This window comes from Pleurodeles waltl, unplaced genomic scaffold, assembly GCF_031143425.1.
Source record: "Pleurodeles waltl isolate 20211129_DDA unplaced genomic scaffold, aPleWal1.hap1.20221129 scaffold_67, whole genome shotgun sequence".
NCBI lineage: Eukaryota > Metazoa > Chordata > Amphibia > Caudata > Salamandridae > Pleurodeles > Pleurodeles waltl.
The window spans coordinates 98276-120671 of NW_027150384.1; the positions used below are offsets into that span (position 1 = coordinate 98276).

Here is a 22396-nt window from a genome sequence, read left to right on the forward strand (position 1 = left end):
GCTTAATATGTAACTGTTGTTCATTTCTGGCAATCATATATATATCTTGTGGATATCCTGCAAATCCGGCATGGATCCGACTCTACTGGACTTATGTTGGGCACCCTTGCACTAGAGCAAGGTTTTTTATGTAAAACTGGTAAGTGTTAATATTGTCATTGTTCACGCCTTCACCAATCACAGGGGGGGCAACATGCCTGCATCCTCACCGCACACTCCCTATCATTCTTACACTGAGCGCCAAGCTTTCCAAAGTTTAAGAATCTACACAACTTTCAGCATTCCAGCTGAGTTCATTGGCCGACATACTTGTTGTGATGGTTTTGCCATTTTATTTCCTGAGCTGTACTTTTCTCAAGAAAGTTAGTTCCCATTATTTTTAATAAACCATTGAGAATGCTGAGAAATCACTTTGTGCGTCTGCGACAAGACACATTTATTTTTTTGAATTCTAAGTAAAGGTAATCAAGATGGAAAGACAATGGCTGTATGACTGACTTCAACAGAAAGCCCTCCCCCATGCTTGCTGCTGAAATATTCAGATATTAGAAAAGCACTGAAAATGTGCATTGCTAAAGCGGCATGTGTTTTCCAGAGTACGCAAATGAAGAGGAAAAGCACGCCTTGCCAATTAAAATGGCGAGTCACCCTTTGTAGTTATTGTGCGATGAGTTTCCAAAAAGTACTCAGGTGGTAGATGAAATGATGCTGATTGTAGGTTTGTGCTGTTGGAGAATGAGATAGGCATCTGAAAATAACCAGCATGCATCCTGAAGACACAGCTTGATATGTGACCTCGGTCTTTAAATGCCCAGCACACATACACATGATCACCATGGGCCCCACTGCTGGCAGGTACATATCCCGAAGGCTGCAGTCACATGATGCTTCCATCCCTTCGATAGCTCAGTTGGTAGAGCGGAGGACTGTAGTGGTGAAGCTGATATCCTTAGGTCGCTGGTTCAAATCCGGCTCGAAGGATTTTTTTTCGTATTTGCTCTTCATATTTCTTTTCACATTCTGAAATTAAAATACGCCATGTTTTGAAGCAAGGACGCTAGAGCTTGACAATTGTTTTTGTCTCCCCCATTTTTCTCAGATGGCACCAAGAAGTGAATTTAGCCAGAGCAGAAATGGACGGAGGTGCAGCCGCTGATCCCAGTGACCGTCAGAGAGAGAAAAGGAGGAGTCTGTGCAGAGGAAGCTGTAAATCAGTGATACAAAGAGAGCGGCTCTTTCCTTGCACAGATGGGGTCAACACTGACATTTCTGTGGGTGCAGCGCCCCCAGCAGGGGGACAGGTAGAACAATCAGTAGGAGGTCAGGTACCATGGAGTCATCAGTTCCTCGTTAGTATAGTGGTCAGTATCCCCGCCTGTCACGCGGGAGACCGGGGTTCAATTCCCCGACGGGGAGACTATGTTTATGACTTAACCATGTTTACACTTTAGAAATACATTTTGTTATTTGTTTCGTTTACAATCTCGACATTTTAGAAGTATTGCGATTTAATGTATATGAAGTGCACTGTATAATATGATCAGTGGCAGCATATAGAATTGTAATAAATACCAACACCGAGGCGCCTCTAGCAGAGCGCTGGAAGGCTTGGAAATCCAACAGAGAAAGCTTTCAACATGAAGGAATCAAGTTTTGGGAACACATTTGTACATTTTGATTTTAAGTTATGGACCACTTAGTCGACAGCGAATGTTTAATATTTACAGAAAAACAAAGTACTATGTGGTGAACAATTGGTACTGGCTGTTTTGCTTGATTATCAATTCCACGTAATCGCGTCATGGTTAATTTCAAATGTATTATAAGCTTCATCACTATTACTTTTTCTAGTTGCGCCTCTGATTTTCAACTAAAACTATATATCATCTATACAAACAATTAGAACCAAACTGTATCTTTTTTAATAACGAACGTACTTTTCTGAAATTGGAGTGAATGCAAGTTGTAGTAACGAAGAAACGTAGGCTTCCGGGTAGTGTATTGGTTATTCATGTTTTTAGGGTCGAGCCTGCGTTGCATGCGCTCGCGCATGCGTATCGCAGCGAGACGCTTTAGTGTTTAGAAAAGGGCTCGGAGCCCTGTCAACGTCACGTCAGTGTTTTTTATTGGTACGTGGGCTTGCCTAATAAAATCCGCTTGCTTTCATTAGTCGAAGGCACGCATAGGTCATGCCTTTTCCGGTGGCTCGCCCTCCTCCAGCGCAGCGACCAAGTACAGAAAACATGCGAGGCTCGCTGTTTTCCATCGGGCTCATGGACTTCTTTTTCTCTCATTCACGAGCGCGATCTCGCTTGGCAGAAGTCGAGCACTTTACATAATTAACTTCACTTTTTCGGGTTATGTACATAAATGCACTTTTGCCCGATAGGTGAAAAGTCGGGTTAGGAGTTTACAACGCGATCAGCTGTAACATGAGCAAACGCGAGACCCATTGCATTGCAAATGCTTGTTTTAATAGTTTGTGTCTCCGTCAAGTATTCTCCATCTATTTAATGTAAATCTATTTAATGTGCAGTATCTCTTTCTTCGTGGTCTCCATGAATGCAGTGTGTCTTCCATGTCTGGTGTTTTATTCTGGCTTTTTGTATATCTTGGTCAGTCGGCGAAAGCGTAGGTTTAAGCCTGTGTGGTGATGTCTGGTCCACACTGCTGTAAAGAGAGCAGCGACCCCCGGCGAGGCTTCTTTCAGACTAAGGGGGGAGGTGATGAGAGACCTGGACACCTGTAAAGATACCTGTGAGCTCTCCAAAACAACAGAGCCCCTCCATGGGCTCTTGGCTAGGACGTTAGACTGAAGCTCTAAAGATCCCAGGTTTCCACAGTGACTTTTTGTTTGATATCCATTACCTTCAGTGCTGAGTAGTCAAACTTTAAACCCTCTCAAACTTGGTAAAATAAAACATTACTTTAACAACATCAATCTATTTCCCTCCACATTCCAGCTTCTTTCTTTCTTCACCCCTCATTTCTTTCTGAGCCCCCTTCAGTCCGTCTTTATTTTCTTTATTGGAACAAGTTTCTCAAAGCCCTACTCAGTGTGAGTCTCAGAACTGAGAGAATACTATCACAGGCTGTAAGTTCACTACTAAGAGGAAAGTTTTACTCCTTGTATGAAGGTCCGAAAGAGTGGAGTGCAACTTTCCACAAACTACTATTTAAATACAATCTCCCGGACCTTCCGTAACCTGAGTCTAGACAGAAATATTTAGAATTCTTCTCTGAAAAAGTGGCAACCCTCCTGCAGGGCTTGAAAGCAGACAATACTCATCATTAGAATCCACAGCCAGCAACACTAGAAAACTGCCACTCATGACCAAGTTAGCAGCAAGTTGGGCCACGGGGATGCTCTCTATGCTTGAAACATCAGATAACTCACTAGAAAACTACCTGGAAGTTGGCACCCAGACTCATCCTCAACCTCCCGCTCTGAATTCACATCTCACCATACCTCAGAGAGCTCCACTGTCTCCCGAAACAGAAATGAACTAATTTCAAACACCTTACATACACATTCAAGGCACAACACAACGTAGGCCCCACCTACTTGACCAGTTGCTTCTCTTTCCACAACCACCAAGAGACTTCCATCTACTCAGGGCTCCTACTCACACACATCCCATACATACAGAGAACCAGATCAGGAGGATGGGTGTTCTGTTGCATCACTCCTAAAGCATGGAATGGACTCCCATTTCACACAAGAGCATTTTATTCTCTTCTTCAATTCTGCAAGAAGTTGAAGACCTGCGTTTTTAATAAACCAACCTACCTTAGACAGGGCTACACACACACACGCCTGCTCAGCGCCAGGAAACCCTTGCAGGTGATTGCGTGCCTTACAAATACCCATTACGTTACAGATGCACCCCCAGGGCTCCACCAGATGTTTCACAGCAATGGGTGTGACAGAGCATAACATGGCTGTGCCTTTATGCTTTCTTTGGTAGAAGAGAAGGACAGCATTTACCTTCATATATTGTGTGAAAAACTATACCCATGTAAATGTGATGCATTAAAAGACCACAACATTATGGTGCCTTTGTGAGTGATATTACACTTGTTAGATATAAACTGCTTTTATGAAATGTTAACCAGATGCATTTATACCTTGGTATCTTAACAAATGATATATTTTATAGTCACTCATCATTTACTGTGTTTAAGACAATTGCATTTGTAAAAACATAACTAAAATGTGCTTCCATTCCATTGTTCAAGCTGGAGTTAAGGTCTGCCAATTCCTATGTTTAATTTCAACATGAAACTTGCTTTGTTTGTGCGCTATTTTTCTTTCGTCTGCAGGTGATAGGTAAGGAAGAGAGAGTTGGGTTGCCAAGGACGAAACTTGGTAACAAGGAGCTACAAGAACGGCTCCCTTACTATATTCCTGGGCATGGATGTAATCCAAGGTGGAGCAGATGTGTTCAGAAGAGGATAAAAGTGAATTGGACATAATTCACAATGGTGTCTTGTTAGTAATTGTTTCTTTGGGTGTGATGTCAGCTACTGGAAGGCTCTGGGGTGATTAAAGTGTTGTTCAGTTAGGCAGAGATTCAGAATCTTTTTGCCCCCTTGACTAGAGTGGACTCTAAGGGAAAGATAACTCTCCTTGACTAAGTGGCAGTCGCGACTCACAGTGGTTACCAGAGGTGGGGTGGAGAGCGGGGTGTGGGGAGGCAAGGAGAATATTAACAATATTAAAAAGTTAAAAAACTAAAAACTTACCTGCTCCGTCGCACCGCTGCTCCTCCGTCAGCAGCAGGCTCCCAGCCTGCCCTGCGGCCAATCCTGACGCTGCTCAGAGAAGCGTTAGGATTGGCTGGGAGTGCCCAGCCACGGCGCTCCCAGACAGACTGGGAGCCTGTGCCTGCTCTCTCCAGCCCGGCAGCAGTGTGCCCCAGATGGCCGGCCAAACACACATGTGCACTGAGGGGAGTGCACAGTGCACTCCCCTCACTGCTCGTCACCCCCAATGCCCCACCCCTTTATAATTCTCAGTATAATGTACAGGCGACATCAGCTCCCGCGAGTTTCTGTAGTGTAGTGGTTATCACGTTCGCTGCCCCCGTGAAAGGTCGCGGGTTTGAAACTGGGCGGAAACACTTTTAACACTTCCATCTACCTTGTTCTGCATTATTATTAATATCTATGACCACCTAACTTGTTCTGCATTATTAATATATATGACGAGCGATACTTCTGTGCTACAATTTTAATTGATATCATCCATATAGTAACATATTTCAAATAAACAAGATAAGCAACGCATAGATGATGTAAACTGTGCAAAAGATATTAGCTCGCTTGTAATTAGTACGGGACTGAAAATTTTAAAATAATACAAAACTAAAGAAATGAATGTTAAATTATTAAAACTACAGCAGGTTCTACCGAGATTCGAACTCAGATCGCTGGACTCAAAGTCCAGCGTGCTAACCATTACACCAAGGAACCTTCCATTGACAAGCGAGAGGTTAGTTAGTAGTGAAATGACAGTATCCTGTAGTGTGCCGTCTCCTTGTAAAAGTCCTGATGTTTTTCAGATGTCAGGTTATTAATGGCAAGGAACACAAGCATTGGCAAAGCCAATAGGTATCGCCTATGTGATAGCTACTGGTTTTGCCAGTGATTTAGCCATGCTGCAACATGGCTGAAAGTAAAGGAAAAAAGCTGTATATGACACAGCCAGCATTGATCACTTCATAGTGCTTTTTTTTACATTCATCCATGCTGCACTGAAGCCAGAGCTGCTGTACAATGTGGCTAAAAAAACATTCACAAAACCAAAAGCTCCCACATAGGCAAGATCTATTAGCTTTACCAAGGCTTGTTTGTCATCTGGAGCCATTGTGGTACTGCCATGAAAGAGCTGCCAACAATAGCCACGCCCTGTTCAGACTGCAATTCGGGTCATCATTCACACTGCTGTCAAGAAACCAGTAATGTTTTATAAAAACACAGCTGAGTGATTTGAGCTAAAAAAAAAGTGTTTTCTCCTTAAGTGCATTTTTCAGTCCTGGGGGGGGGGGGATTACATACATTGCAGTGTTGAACCAACGCTTCTGCATTTCTGGGATGCATATGTTACACTTGTACTGATCCTGTTTTGTGATGACATTTGTGGCACATCAACGTGCTAAATAAAAAGACATTTGCGCTGACTAACCAGGGCAAATACGTTCAAATGACGATGCCCAATTGCTGTAGCATCAGTGCAGGGTATGTAATGTAGCGCCTGGGGTCTAGCTTCTATGCCCCAACCATAATCTCCCTTCTGGTGATGCGCGTCACGAGCTACACTTTATGTGGAAGCGCGAGGGCTACCTGAAGAAGTCAAAGAAACGCAGGCAGCCGTGGGACTGACACTGTGCTCGAGAGCGCCTAGCAGCAGAGTTTCTAGGTGCTTCCAGGGGTGAGATGATGGCTGTCAGGCCTTTGCTGGGAGCCAGGGGGGGACGAGGAGTTTTCACAACAGATGCTTGTCTCAAAAAGGTGGGGTGGGCTAGGGCAGAGTCAGTCATGGGCAGCCTCCAAGATGGCTCACTAGTAAAGTGCCCCCTGCTGGTACCTGAGCATGACTTACAGGTCACATTCTTAAATCCGAACCGAGTGGGCTCAACGCTTTTCCCTCACAAGGTATATAAAGTGGCTGCTATGAATACTGGTTATTTACGGTGCTATGAAGGTGACATATGGAAATAGCAAACACTTTAGAAATCAGGTCACTTTACTTTCCTTTTGTTGCACAAGAGCACAGAACCGGATGAGCAGCTCCTCACGTGCACTGTGGCTGGCCAGGGATGGACACTTTACAGAACCAGTGCTGAGCCTCTTAAGCAGAGCTGGATCTGTTCAAGTCTGTGCAAACCCTGGGCCTGCTCACAGCCTGGCAAGCTGCAGACAATGTTGGGTGCAGCCTTAAATGTGAAATCGTTCCAAGTTGCCACTGTTTGTAGTGAGTTTAACAGACACTGTCTCTGGCTTCCTTCCTGCACGAGGCCAGGTAGGAAGCAGTATCACTCCCCCCATCCTGTGTGTTAGAGAATGGTTTCCATTGCAGTGGGAGGCGGGGCCGTCCATGCCAGGTTTTCAAGGTGACCTCGGACGAGCTTAATATGTAACTGTTGTTCATTTCTGGCAATCATATATATATCTTGTGGATATCCTGCAAATCCGGCATGGATCCGACTCTACTGGACTTATGTTGGGCACCCTTGCACTAGAGCAAGGTTTTTTATGTAAAACTGGTAAGTGTTAATATTGTCAATGTTCACGCCTTCACCAATCACAGGGGGGGCAACATGCCTGCATCCTCACCGCACACTCCCTATCATTCTTACACTGAGCGCCAAGCTTTCCAAAGTTTAAGAATCTACACAACTTTCAGCATTCCAGCTGAGTTCATTGGCCGACATACTTGTTGTGATGGTTTTGCCATTTTATTTCCTGAGCTGTACTTTTCTCAAGAAAGTTAGTTCCCATTATTTTTAATAAACCATTGAGAATGCTGAGAAATCACTTTGTGCGTCTGCGACAAGACACATTTATTTTTTTGAATTCTAAGTAAAGGTAATCAAGATGGAAAGACAATGGCTGTATGACTGACTTCAACAGAAAGCCCTCCCCCATGCTTGCTGCTGAAATATTCAGATATTAGAAAAGCACTGAAAATGTGCATTGCTAAAGCGGCATGTGTTTTCCAGAGTACGCAAATGAAGAGGAAAAGCACGCCTTGCCAATTAAAATGGCGAGTCACCCTTTGTAGTTATTCTGCGATGAGTTTCCAAAAAGTACTCAGGTGGTAGATGAAATGATGCTGATTGTAGGTTTGTGCTGTTGGAGAATGAGATAGGCATCTGAAAATAAACAGCATGCATCCTGAAGACACAGCTTGATATGTGACCTCGGTCTTTAAATGCCCAGCACACATACACATGATCACCATGGGCCCCACTGCTGGCAGGTACATATCCCGAAGGCTGCAGTCACATGATGCTTCCATCCCTTTGATAGCTCAGTTGGTAGAGCGGAGGACTGTAGTGGTGAAGCTGATATCCTTAGGTCGCTGGTTCAAATCCGGCTCGAAGGATTTTTTTTCGTATTTGCTCTTCATATTTCTTTTCACATTCTGAAATTAAAATACGCCATTTTTTGAAGCAAGGACGCTAGAGCTTGACAATTGTTTTTGTCTCCCCCATTTTTCTCAGATGGCACCAAGAAGTGAATTTAGCCAGAGCAGAAATGGACGGAGGTGCAGCCGCTGATCCCAGTGACCGTCAGAGAGAGAAAAGGAGGAGTCTGTGCAGAGGAAGCTGTAAATCAGTGATACACAGAGACCGGCTCCTTCCTGGCACAGGCGGGGTCAACACTGACATTTATGTGGGTGCAGCGCCCCCAGCAGGGGGACAGGTAGAACAATCAGTAGGAGGTCAGGTACCAGGGAGTCATCAGTTCCTCGTTAGTATAGTGGTCAGTATCCCCGCCTGTCACGCGGGAGACCGGGGTTCAATTCCCCGACGGGGAGACTATGTTTATGACTTAACCATGTTTACACTTTAGAAATACATTTTGTTATTTGTTTCGTTTACAATCTCGACATTTTAGAAGTATTGCGATTTAATGTATATGAAGTGCACTGTATAATATGATCAGTGGCAGCATATAGAATTGTAATAAATACCAACACCGAGGCGCCTCTAGCAGAGCGCTGGAAGGCTTGGAAATCCAACAGAGAAAGCTTTCAACATGAAGGAATCAAGTTTTGGGAACACATTTGTACATTTTGATTTTAAGTTATGGACCACTTAGTCGACAGCGAATGTTTAATATTTACAGAAAAACAAAGTACTATGTGGTGAACAATTGGTACTGGCTGTTTTGCTTGATTATCAATTCCACGTAATCGCGTCATGGTTAATTTCAAATGTATTATAAGCTTCATCACTATTACTTTTTCTAGTTGCGCCTCTGATTTTCAACTAAAACTATATATCATCTATACAAACAATTAGAACCAAACTGTATCTTTTTTAATAACGAACGTACTTTTCTGAAATTGGAGTGAATGCAAGTTGTAGTAACGAAGAAACGTAGGCTTCCGGGTAGTGTATTGGTTATTCATGTTTTTAGGGTCGAGCCTGCGTTGCATGCGCTCGCGCATGCGTATCGCAGCGAGACGCTTTAGTGTTTAGAAAAGGGCTCGGAGCCCTGTCAACGTCACGTCAGTGTTTTTTATTGGTACGTGGGCTTGCCTAATAAAATCCGCTTGCTTTCATTAGTCGAAGGCACGCATAGGTCATGCCTTTTCCGGTGGCTCGCCCTCCTCCAGCGCAGCGACCAAGTACAGAAAACATGCGAGGCTCGCTGTTTTCCATCGGGCTCATGGACTTCTTTTTCTCTCATTCACGAGCGCGATCTCGCTTGGCAGAAGTCGAGCACTTTACATAATTAACTTCACTTTTTCGGGTTATGTACATAAATGCACTTTTGCCCGATAGGTGAAAAGTCGGGTTAGGAGTTTACAACGCGATCAGCTGTAACATGAGCAAACGCGAGACCCATTGCATTGCAAATGCTTGTTTTAATAGTTTGTGTCTCCGTCAAGTATTCTCCATCTATTTAATGTAAATCTATTTAATGTGCAGTATCTCTTTCTTCGTGGTCTCCATGAATGCAGTGTGTCTTCCATGTCTGGTGTTTTATTCTGGCTTTTTGTATATCTTGGTCAGTCGGCGAAAGCGTAGGTTTAAGCCTGTGTGGTGATGTCTGGTCCACACTGCTGTAAAGAGAGCAGCGACCCCCGGCGAGGCTTCTTTCAGACTAAGGGGGGAGGTGATGAGAGACCTGGACACCTGTAAAGATACCTGTGAGCTCTCCAAAACAACAGAGCCCCTCCATGGGCTCTTGGCTAGGACGTTAGACTGAAGCTCTAAAGATCCCAGGTTTCCACAGTGACTTTTTGTTTGATATCCATTACCTTCAGTGCTGAGTAGTCAAACTTTAAACCCTCTCAAACTTGGTAAAATAAAACATTACTTTAACAACATCAATCTATTTCCCTCCACATTCCAGCTTCTTTCTTTCTTCACCCCTCATTTCTTTCTGAGCCCCCTTCAGTCCGTCTTTATTTTCTTTATTGGAACAAGTTTCTCAAAGCCCTACTCAGTGTGAGTCTCAGAACTGAGAGAATACTATCACAGGCTGTAAGTTCACTGCTAAGAGGAAAGTTTTACTCCTTGTATGAAGGTCCGAAAGAGTGGAGTGCAACTTTCCACAAACTACTATTTAAATACAATCTCCCGGACCTTCCGTAACCTGAGTCTAGACAGAAATATTTAGAATTCTTCTCTGAAAAAGTGGCAACCCTCCTGCAGGGCTTGAAAGCAGACAATACTCATCATTAGAATCCACAGCCAGCAACACTAGAAAACTGCCACTCATGACCAAGTTAGCAGCAAGTTGGGCCACGGGGATGCTCTCTATGCTTGAAACATCAGATAACTCACTAGAAAACTACCTGGAAGTTGGCACCCAGACTCATCCTCAACCTCCCGCTCTGAATTCACATCTCACCATACCTCAGAGAGCTCCACTGTCTCCCGAAACAGAAATGAACTAATTTCAAACACCTTACATACACATTCAAGGCACAACACAACGTAGGCCCCACCTACTTGACCAGTTGCTTCTCTTTCCACAACCACCAAGAGACTTCCATCTACTCAGGGCTCCTACTCACACACATCCCATACATACAGAGAACCAGATCAGGAGGATGGGTGTTCTGTTGCATCACTCCTAAAGCATGGAATGGACTCCCATTTCACACAAGAGCATTTTATTCTCTTCTTCAATTCTGCAAGAAGTTGAAGACCTGCGTTTTTAATAAACCAACCTACCTTAGACAGGGCTACACACACACACGCCTGCTCAGCGCCAGGAAACCCTTGCAGGTGATTGCGTGCCTTACAAATACCCATTACGTTACAGATGCACCCCCAGGGCTCCACCAGATGTTTCACAGCAATGGGTGTGACAGAGCATAACATGGCTGTGCCTTTATGCTTTCTTTGGTAGAAGAGAAGGACAGCATTTACCTTCATATATTGTGTGAAAAACTATACCCATGTAAATGTGATGCATTAAAAGACCACAACATTATGGTGCCTTTGAGAGTGATATTACACTTGTTAGATATAAACTGCTTTTATGAAATGTTAACCAGATGCATTTATACCTTGGTATCTTAACAAATGATATATTTTATAGTCACTCATCATTTACTGTGTTTAAGACAATTGCATTTGTAAAAACATAACTAAAATGTGCTTCCATTCCATTGTTCAAGCTGGAGTTAAGGTCTGCCAATTCCTATGTTTAATTTCAACATGAAACTTGCTTTGTTTGTGCGCTATTTTTCTTTCGTCTGCAGGTGATAGGTAAGGAAGAGAGAGTTGGGTTGCCAAGGACGAAACTTGGTAACAAGGAGCTACAAGAACGGCTCCCTTACTATATTCCTGGGCATGGATGTAATCCAAGGTGGAGCAGATGTGTTCAGAAGAGGATAAAAGTGAATTGGACATAATTCACAATGGCGTCTTGTTAGTAATTGTTTCTTTGGGTGTGATGTCAGCTACTGGAAGGCTCTGGGGTGATTAAAGTGTTGTTCAGTTAGGCAGAGATTCAGAATCTTTTTGCCCCCTTGACTAGAGTGGACTCTAAGGGAAAGATAACTCTCCTTGACTAAGTGGCAGTCGCGACTCACAGGGGTTACCAGAGGTGGGGTGGAGAGCGGGGTGTGGGGAGGCAAGGAGAATATTAACAATATTAAAAAGTTAAAAAACTAAAAACTTACCTGCTCCGTCGCACCGCTGCTCCTCCGTCAGCAGCAGGCTCCCAGCCTGCCCTGCGGCCAATCCTGACGCTGCTCAGAGAAGCGTTAGGATTGGCTGGGAGTGCCCAGCCACGGCGCTCCCAGACAGACTGGGAGCCTGTGCCTGCTCTCTCCAGCCCGGCAGCAGTGTGCCCCAGATGGCCGGCCAAACACACATGTGCACTGAGGGGAGTGCACAGTGCACTCCCCTCACTGCTCGTCACCCCCAATGCCCCACCCCTTTATAATTCTCAGTATAATGTACATGCGACATCAGCTCCCGCGAGTTTCTGTAGTGTAGTGGTTATCACGTTCGCTGCCCCCGTGAAAGGTCGCGGGTTTGAAACTGGGCGGAAACACTTTTAACACTTCCATCTACCTTGTTCTGCATTATTATTAATATCTATGACCACCTAACTTGTTCTGCATTATTAATATATATGACGAGCGATACTTCTGTGCTACAATTTTAATTGATATCATCCATATAGTAACATATTTCAAATAAACAAGATAAGCAACGCATAGATGATGTAAACTGTGCAAAAGATATTAGCTCGCTTGTAATTAGTACGGGACTGAAAATTTTAAAATAATACAAAACTAAAGAAATGAATGTTAAATTATTAAAACTACAGCAGGTTCTACCGAGATTCAAACTCAGATCGCTGGACTCAAAGTCCAGAGAGCTAACCATTACACCATGGAACCTTCCATTGACAAGCATGAGGTGCGTTAGTAGTGAAATGACAGTATCCTGTAGTGTGCACGTCTCCTTGTAAAAGTCCTGATGTTTTTCAGATGTCAGGTTATTAATGGCAAGGAACACAAGCATTGGCAAAGCCAATAGGTATCGCCTATGTGATAGCTACTGGTTTTGCCAGTGATTTAGCCATGCTGCAACATGGCTGAAAGTAAAGGAAAAAAGCTGTATATGACACAGCCAGCATTGATCACTTCATAGTGCTTTTTTTTACATTCATCCATGCTGCACTGAAGCCAGAGCTGCTGTACAATGTGGCTAAAAAAACATTCACAAAACCAATAGATCCCACATAGGCAAGATCTATTAGCTTTACCAAGGCTTGTTTGTCATCTGGAGCCATTGTGGTACTGCCATGAAAGAGCTGCCAACAATAGCCAGGCCCTGTTCAGACTGCAATTCGGGTCATCATTCACACTGCTGTCAAGAAACCAGTAATGTTTTATAAAAACACAGCTGAGTGATTTGAGCTAAAAAAAAAGTGTTTGCTCCTTAAGTGCATTTTTCAGTCCGGGGGGGGGGGGGGGGGGATTACATACATTGCAGTGTTGAACCAACGCTTCTGCATTTCTGGGATGCATATGTTACACTTGTACTGATCCTGTTTTGTGATGACATTTGTGGCATATCAACGTGCTAAATAAAAAGACATTTGCGCTGACTAACCAGGGCAAATACGTTCAAATGACGATGCCCAATTGCTGTAGCATCAGTGCAGGGTATGTAATGTAGCGCCTGGGGTCTAGCTTCTATGCCCCAACCATAATCTCCCTTCTGGTGATGCGTGTCACGAGCTACACTTTATGTGGAAGCGCGAGGGATGCCTGAAGAAGTCAAAGACACGCAGGCAGCCGTGGGACTGACACTGTGCTCGAGAGCGCCTAGCAGCAGAGTTTCTAGGTGCTTCCAGGGGTGAGATGATGGCTGTCAGGCCTTTGCTGGGAGCCAGGGGGGGACGAGGAGTTTTCACAACAGATGCTTGTCTCAAAAAGGTGGGGTGGGCTAGGGCAGAGTCAGTCATGGGCAGCCTCCAAGATGGCTCACTAGTAAAGTGCCCCCTGCTGGTACCTGAGCATGACTTACAGGTCACATTCTTAAATCCGAGCCGAGTGGGCTCAACGCTTTTCCCTCACAAGGTATATAAAGTGGCTGCTATGAATACTGGTTATTTACGGTGCTATGAAGGTGACATATGGAAATAGCAAACACTTTAGAAATCAGGTCACTTTACTTTCCTTTTGTTGCACAAGAGCACAGAACCGGATGAGCAGCTCCTCACGTGCACTGTGGCTGGCCAGGGATGGACACTTTACAGAACCAGTGCTGAGCCTCTTAAGCAGAGCTGGATCTGTTCAAGTCTGTGCAAACCCTGGGCCTGCTCACAGCCTGGCAAGCTGCAGACAATGTTGGGTGCAGCCTTAAATGTGAAATCGTTCCAAGTTGCCACTGTTTGTAGTGAGTTTAACAGACACTGTCTCTGGCTTCCTTCCTGCACGAGGCCAGGTAGGAAGCAGTATCACTCCCCCCATCCTGTGTGTTAGAGAATGGTTTCCATTGCAGTGGGAGGCGGGGCCGTCCATGCCAGGTTTTCAAGGTGACCTCGGACGAGCTTAATATGTAACTGTTGTTCATTTCTGGCAATCATATATATATCTTGTGGATATCCTGCAAATCCGGCATGGATCCGACTCTACTGGACTTATGTTGGGCACCCTTACACTAGAGCAAGGTTTTTTATGTAAAACTGGTAAGTGTTAATATTGTCATTGTTCACGCCTTCACCAATCACAGGGGGGGGCAACATGCCTGCATCCTCACCGCACACTCCCTATCATTCTTACACTGAGCGCCAAGCTTTCCAAAGTTTAAGAATCTACACAACTTTCAGCATTCCAGCTGAGTTCATTGGCCGACATACTTGTTGTGATGGTTTTGCCATTTTATTTCCTGAGCTGTACTTTTCTCAAGAAAGTTAGTTCCTGTTATTTTTAATAAACCATTGAGAATGCTGAGAAATCACTTTGTGCGTCTGCGACAAGACACATTTATTTTTTTGAATTCTAAGTAAAGGTAATCAAGATGGAAAGACAATGGCTGTATGACTGACTTCAACAGAAAGCCCTCCCCCATGCTTGCTGCTGAAATATTCAGATATTAGAAAAGCACTGAAAATGTGCATTGCTAAAGCGGCATGTGTTTTCCAGAGTACGCAAATGAAGAGGAAAAGCACGCCTTGCCGATTAAAATGCAGAGTCACCCTTTGTAGTTATTCTGCGATGAGTTTCCAAAAAGTACTCAGGTGGTAGATGAAATGATGCTGATTGTAGGTTTGTGCTGTTGGAGAATGAGATAGGCATCTGAAAATAAACAGCATGCATCCTGAAGACACAGCTTGATATGTGACCTCGGTCTTTAAATGCCCAGCAAACATACACATGATCACCATGGGCCCCACTGCTGGCAGGTACATAACCTGAAGGCTGCAGTCACATGCTGCTTCCGTCCCTTCGATAGCTCAGTTGGTAGAGCGGAGGACTGTAGTGGTGAAGCTGATATCCTTAGGTCGCTGGTTCAAATCCGGCTCGAAGGATTTTTTTTCGTATTTGCTCTTCATATTTCTTTTCACATTCTGAAATTAAAATACGCCATGTTTTGAAGCAACGACGCTAGAGCTTGACAATTGTTTTTGTCTCCCCCATTTTTCTCAGATGGCACCAAGAAGTGAATTTAGCCAGAGCAGAAATGGACGGAGGTGCAGCCGCTGATCCCAGTGACTGTCAGAGAGAGAAAAGGAGGAGTCTGTGCAGAGGAAGCTGTAAATCAGTGATACAAAGAGAGCGGCTCTTTCCTTGCACAGATGGGGTCAACACTGACATTTCTGTGGGTGCAGCGCCCCCAGCAGGGGGACAGGTAGAACAATCAGTAGGAGGTCAGGTACAAGGGAGTCATCAGTTCCTCGTTAGTATAGTGGTCAGTATCCCCGCCTGTCACGCGGGAGACCGGGGTTCAATTCCCCGACGGGGAGACTATGTTTATGACTTAACCATGTTTACACTTTAGAAATACATTTTTTTATTTGTTTCGTTTACAATCTCGACATTTTAGAAGTATTGCGATTTAATGTATATGAAGTGCACTGTATAATATGATCAGTGGCAGCATATAGAATTGTAATAAATACCAACACCGAGGCGCCTCTAGCAGAGCGCTGGAAGGCTTGGAAATCCAACAGAGAAAGCTTTCAACATGAAGGAATCAAGTTTTGGGAACACATTTGTACATTTTGATTTTAAGTTATGGACCACTTAGTCGACAGCGAATGTTTAATATTTACAGAAAAACAAAGTACTATGTGGTGAACAATTGGTACTGGCTGTTTTGCTTGATTATCAATTCCACGTAATCGCGTCATGGTTAATTTCAAATGTATTATAAGCTTCATCACTATTACTTTTTCTAGTTGCGCCTCTGATTTTCAACTAAAACTATATATCATCTATACAAACAATTAGAACCAAACTGTATCTTTTTTAATAACGAACGTACTTTTCTGAAATTGGAGTGAATGCAAGTTGTAGTAACGAAGAAACGTAGGCTTCCGGGTAGTGTATTGGTTATTCATGTTTGTAGGGTCGAGCCTGCGTTGCATGCGCTCGCGCATGCGTATCGCAGCGAGACGCTTTAGTGTTTAGAAAAGGGCTCGGAGCCCTGTCAACGTCACGTCAGTGTTTTTTATTGGTACGTGGGCTTGCCTAATAAAATCCGCTTGCTTTCATTAGTCGAAGGCACGCATAGGTCATGCCTTTTCCGGTGGCTCGCCCTCCTCCAGCGCAGCGACCAAGTACAGAAAACATGCGAGGCTCGCTGTTTTCCATCGGGCTCATGGACTTCTTTTTCTCTCATTCACGAGCGCGATCTCGCTTGGCAGAAGTCGAGCACTTTACATAATTAACTTCACTTTTTCGGGTTATGTACATAAATGCACTTTTGCCCGATAGGTGAAAAGTCGGGTTAGGAGTTTACAACGCGATCAGCTGTAACATGAGCAAACGCGAGACCCGTTGCATTGCAAATGCTTGTTTTAATAGTTTGTGTCTCCGTCAAGTATTCTCCATCTATTTAATGTAAATCTATTTAATGTGCAGTATCTCTTTCTTCGTGGTCTCCATGAATGCAGTGTGTCTTCCATGTCTGGTGTTTTATTCTGGCTTTTTGTATATCTTGGTCAGTCGGCGAAAGCGTAGGTTTAAGCCTGTGTGGTGATGTCTGGTCCACACTGCTGTAAAGAGAGCAGCGACCCCCGGCGAGGCTTCTTTCAGACTAAGGGGGGAGGTGATGAGAGACCTGGACACCTGTAAAGATACCTGTGAGCTCTCCAAAACAACAGAGCCCCTCCATGGGCTCTTGGCTAGGACGTTAGACTGAAGCTCTAAAGATCCCAGGTTTCCACAGTGACTTTTTGTTTGATATCCATTACCTTCAGTGCTGAGTAGTCAAACTTTAAACCCTCTCAAACTTGGTAAAATAAAACATTACTTTAACAACATCAATCTATTTCCCTCCACATTCCAGCTTCTTTCTTTCTTCACCCCTCATTTCTTTCTGAGCCCCCTTCAGTCCGTCTTTATTTTCTTTATTGGAACAAGTTTCTCAAAGCCCTACTCAGTGTGAGTCTCAGAACTGAGAGAATACTATCACAGGCTGTAAGTTCACTGCTAAGAGGAAAGTTTTACTCCTTGTATGAAGGTCCGAAAGAGTGGAGTGCAACTTTCCACAAACTACTATTTAAATACAATCTCCCGGACCTTCCGTAACCTGAGTCTAGACAGAAATATTTAGAATTCTTCTCTGAAAAAGTGGCAACCCTCCTGCAGGGCTTGAAAGCAGACAATACTCATCATTAGAATCCACAGCCAGCAACACTAGAAAACTGCCACTCATGACCAAGTTAGCAGCAAGTTGGGCCACGGGGATGCTCTCTATGCTTGAAACATCAGATAACTCACTAGAAAACTACCTGGAAGTTGGCACCCAGACTCATCCTCAACCTCCCGCTCTGAATTCACATCTCACCATACCTCAGAGAGCTCCACTGTCTCCCGAAACAGAAATGAACTAATTTCAAACACCTTACATACACATTCAAGGCACAACACAACGTAGGCCCCACCTACTTGACCAGTTGCTTCTCTTTCCACAACCACCAAGAGACTTCCATCTACTCAGGGCTCCTACTCACACACATCCCATACATACAGAGAACCAGATCAGGAGGATGGGTGTTCTGTTGCATCACTCCTAAAGCATGGAATGGACTCCCATTTCACACAAGAGCATTTTATTCTCTTCTTCAATTCTGCAAGAAGTTGAAGACCTGCGTTTTTAATAAACCAACCTACCTTAGACAGGGCTACACACACACACGCCTGCTCAGCGCCAGGAAACCCTTGCAGGTGATTGCGTGCCTTACAAATACCCATTACGTTACAGATGCACCCCCAGGGCTCCACCAGATGTTTCACAGCAATGGGTGTGACAGAGCATAACATGGCTGTGCCTTTATGCTTTCTTTGGTAGAAGAGAAGGACAGCATTTACCTTCATATATTGTGTGAAAAACTATACCCATGTAAATGTGATGCATTAAAAGACCACAACATTATGGTGCCTTTGTGAGTGATATTACACTTGTTAGATATAAACTGCTTTTATGAAATGTTAACCAGATGCATTTATACCTTGGTATCTTAACAAATGATATATTTTATAGTCACTCATCATTTACTGTGTTTAAGACAATTGCATTTGTAAAAACATAACTAAAATGTGCTTCCATTCCATTGTTCAAGCTGGAGTTAAGGTCTGCCAATTCCTATGTTTAATTTCAACATGAAACTTGCTTTGTTTGTGCGCTATTTTTCTTTCGTCTGCAGGTGATAGGTAAGGAAGAGAGAGTTGGGTTGCCAAGGACGAAACTTGGTAACAAGGAGCTACAAGAACGGCTCCCTTACTATATTCCTGGGCATGGATGTAATCCAAGGTGGAGCAGATGTGTTCAGAAGAGGATAAAAGTGAATTGGACATAATTCACAATGGTGTCTTGTTAGTAATTGTTTCTTTGGGTGTGATGTCAGCTACTGGAAGGCTCTGGGGTGATTAAAGTGTTGTTCAGTTAGGCAGAGATTCAGAATCTTTTTGCCCCCTTGACTAGAGTGGACTCTAAGGGAAAGATAACTCTCCTTGACTAAGTGGCAGTCGCGACTCACAGGGGTTACCAGAGGTGGGGTGGAGAGCGGGGTGTGGGGAGGCAAGGAGAATATTAACAATATTAAAAAGTTAAAAAACTAAAAACTTACCTGCTCCGTCGCACCGCTGCTCCTCCGTCAGCAGCAGGCTCCCAGCCTGCCCTGCGGCCAATCCTGACGCTGCTCAGAGAAGCGTTAGGATTGGCTGGGAGTGCCCAGCCACGGTGCTCCCAGACAGACTGGGAGCCTGTGCCTGCTCTCTCCAGCCCGGCAGCAGTGTGCCCCAGATGGCCGGCCAAACACACATGTGCACTGAGGGGAGTGCACAGTGCACTCCCCTCACTGCTCGTCACCCCCAATGCCCCACCCCTTTATAATTCTCAGTATAATGTACATGCGACATCAGCTCCCGCGAGTTTCTGTAGTGTAGTGGTTATCACGTTCGCTGCCCCCGTGAAAGGTCGCGGGTTTGAAACTGGGCGGAAACACTTTTAACACTTCCATCTACCTTGTTCTGCATTATTATTAATATCTATGACCACCTAACTTGTTCTGCATTATTAATATATATGACGAGCGATACTTCTGTGCTACAATTTTAATTGATATCATCCATATAGTAACATATTTCAAATAAACAAGATAAGCAACGCATAGATGATGTAAACTGTGCAAAAGATATTAGCTCGCTTGTAATTAGTACGGGACTGAAAATTTTAAAATAATACAAAACTAAAGAAATGAATGTTAAATTATTAAAACTACAGCAGGTTCTACCGAGATTCAAACTCAGATCGCTGGACTCAAAGTCCAGAGTGCTAACCATTACACCATGGAACCTTCCATTGACAAGCATGAGGTGCGTTAGTAGTGAAATGACAGTATCCTGTAGTGTGCACGTCTCCTTGTAAAAGTCCTGATGTTTTTCAGATGTCAGGTTATTAATGGCAAGGAACACAAGCATTGGCAAAGCCAATAGGTATCGCCTATGTGATAGCTACTGGTTTTGCCAGTGATTTAGCCATGCTGCAACATGGCTGAAAGTAAAGGAAAAAAGCTGTATATGACACAGCCAGCATTGATCACTTCATAGTGCTTTTTTTTACATTCATCCATGCTGCACTGAAGCCAGAGCTGCAGTACAATGTGGCTAAAAAAACATTCACAAAACCAATAGATCCCACATAGGCAAGATCTATTAGCTTTACCAAGGCTTGTTTGTCATCTGGAGCCATTGTGGTACTGCCATGAAAGAGCTGCCAACAATAGCCAGGCCCTGTTCAGACTGCAATTCGGGTCATCATTCACACTGCTGTCAAGAAACCAGTAATGTTTTATAAAAACACAGCTGAGTGATTTGAGCTAAAAAAAAAGTGTTTGCTCCTTAAGTGCATTTTTCAGTCCGGGGGGGGGGGGGATTACATACATTGCAGTGTTGAACCAACGCTTCTGCATTTCTGGGATGCATATGTTACACTTGTACTGATCCTGTTTTGTGATGACATTTGTGGCATATCAACGTGCTAAATAAAAAGACATTTGCGCTGACTAACCAGGGCAAATACGTTCAAATGACGATGCCCAATTGCTGTAGCATCAGTGCAGGGTATGTAATGTAGCGCCTGGGGTCTAGCTTCTATGCCCCAACCATAATCTCCCTTCTGGTGATGCGTGTCACGAGCTACACTTTATGTGGAAGCGCGAGGGATGCCTGAAGAAGTCAAAGACACGCAGGCAGCCGTGGGACTGACACTGTGCTCGAGAGCGCCTAGCAGCAGAGTTTCTAGGTGCTTCCAGGGGTGAGATGATGGCTGTCAGGCCTTTGCTGGGAGCCAGGGGGGGACGAGGAGTTTTCACAACAGATGCTTGTCTCAAAAAGGTGGGGTGGGCTAGGGCAGAGTCAGTCATGGGCAGCCTCCAAGATGGCTCACTAGTAAAGTGCCCCCTGCTGGTACCTGAGCATGACTTACAGGTCACATTCTTAAATCCGAGCCGAGTGGGCTCAACGCTTTTCCCTCACAAGGTATATAAAGTGGCTGCTATGAATACTGGTTATTTACGGTGCTATGAAGGTGACATATGGAAATAGCAAACACTTTAGAAATCAGGTCACTTTACTTTCCTTTTGTTGCACAAGAGCACAGAACCGGATGAGCAGCTCCTCACGTGCACTGTGGCTGGCCAGGGATGGACACTTTACAGAACCAGTGCTGAGCCTCTTAAGCAGAGCTGGATCTGTTCAAGTCTGTGCAAACCCTGGGCCTGCTCACAGCCTGGCAAGCTGCAGACAATGTTGGGTGCAGCCTTAAATGTGAAATCGTTCCAAGTTGCCACTGTTTGTAGTGAGTTTAACAGACACTGTCTCTGGCTTCCTTCCTGCACGAGGCCAGGTAGGAAGCAGTATCACTCCCCCCATCCTGTGTGTTAGAGAATGGTTTCCATTGCAGTGGGAGGCGGGGCCGTCCATGCCAGGTTTTCAAGGTGACCTCGGACGAGCTTAATATGTAACTGTTGTTCATTTCTGGCAATCATATATATATCTTGTGGATATCCTGCAAATCCGGCATGGATCCGACTCTACTGGACTTATGTTGGGCACCCTTGCACTAGAGCAAGGTTTTTTATGTAAAACTGGTAAGTGTTAATATTGTCATTGTTCACGCCTTCACCAATCACAGGGGGGGGCAACATGCCTGCATCCTCACCGCACACTCCCTATCATTCTTACACTGAGCGCCAAGCTTTCCAAAGTTTAAGAATCTACACAACTTTCAGCATTCCAGCTGAGTTCATTGGCCGACATACTTGTTGTGATGGTTTTGCCATTTTATTTCCTGAGCTGTACTTTTCTCAAGAAAGTTAGTTCCCATTATTTTTAATAAACCATTGAGAATGCTGAGAAATCACTTTGTGCGTCTGCGACAAGACACATTTATTGTTTTGAATTCTAAGTAAAGGTAATCAAGATGGAAAGACAATGGCTGTATGACTGACTTCAACAGAAAGCCCTCCCCCATGCTTGCTGCTGAAATATTGAGATATTAGAAAAGCACTGAAAATGTGCATTGCTAAAGCGGCATGTGTTTTCCAGAGTACGCAAATGAAGAGGAAAAGCACGCCTTGCCAATTAAAATGCAGAGTCACCCTTTGTAGTTATTGTGCGATGAGTTTCCAAAAAGTACTCCGGTGGTAGATGAAATGATGCTGATTGTAGGTTTGTGATGCTGGAGAATGAGATAGGCATCTGAAAATAAACAGCATGCATCCTGAAGACACAGCTTGATATGTGACCTCGGTCTTTAAATGCCCAGCACACATACACATGATCACCATGGGCCCCACTGCTGGCAGGTACATAACCTGAAGGCTGCAGTCACATGATGCTTCCGTCCCTTCGATAGCTCAGTTGGTAGAGCGGAGGACTGTAGTGGTGAAGCTGATATCCTTAGGTCGCTGGTTCAAATCCGGCTCGAAGGATTTTTTTTCGTATTTGCTC

At 44.3% G+C, this 22396-nt stretch overlaps 6 non-coding genes across 6 annotated transcripts; all 6 read left to right on the plus strand.

The window, feature by feature from the left end:
• Positions 1-895: 895 nt before the first annotated feature.
• TRNAY-GUA (transfer RNA tyrosine (anticodon GUA)) lies at positions 896-981 on the plus strand. Its single transcript is given in 2 exon segments — positions 896-932; positions 946-981. It is a non-coding gene; the product is annotated as a tRNA-Tyr (tRNA).
• Positions 982-1344: 363 nt separating this feature from the next.
• Positions 1345-1416, plus strand: TRNAD-GUC (transfer RNA aspartic acid (anticodon GUC)). Its single transcript has one exon. It is a non-coding gene; the product is annotated as a tRNA-Asp (tRNA).
• Positions 1417-8473: 7057 nt separating this feature from the next.
• Positions 8474-8545, plus strand: TRNAD-GUC (transfer RNA aspartic acid (anticodon GUC)). The gene has a single exon. It is a non-coding gene; the product is annotated as a tRNA-Asp (tRNA).
• A 6615-nt stretch (positions 8546-15160) lies between these two features.
• TRNAY-GUA (transfer RNA tyrosine (anticodon GUA)) lies at positions 15161-15246 on the plus strand. Its single transcript is given in 2 exon segments — positions 15161-15197; positions 15211-15246. It is a non-coding gene; the product is annotated as a tRNA-Tyr (tRNA).
• A 363-nt stretch (positions 15247-15609) lies between these two features.
• Positions 15610-15681, plus strand: TRNAD-GUC (transfer RNA aspartic acid (anticodon GUC)). The gene has a single exon. It is a non-coding gene; the product is annotated as a tRNA-Asp (tRNA).
• Positions 15682-22291: 6610 nt separating this feature from the next.
• On the plus strand, positions 22292-22377 carry TRNAY-GUA (transfer RNA tyrosine (anticodon GUA)). Its single transcript is given in 2 exon segments — positions 22292-22328; positions 22342-22377. It is a non-coding gene; the product is annotated as a tRNA-Tyr (tRNA).
• Positions 22378-22396: the final 19 nt, after the last annotated feature.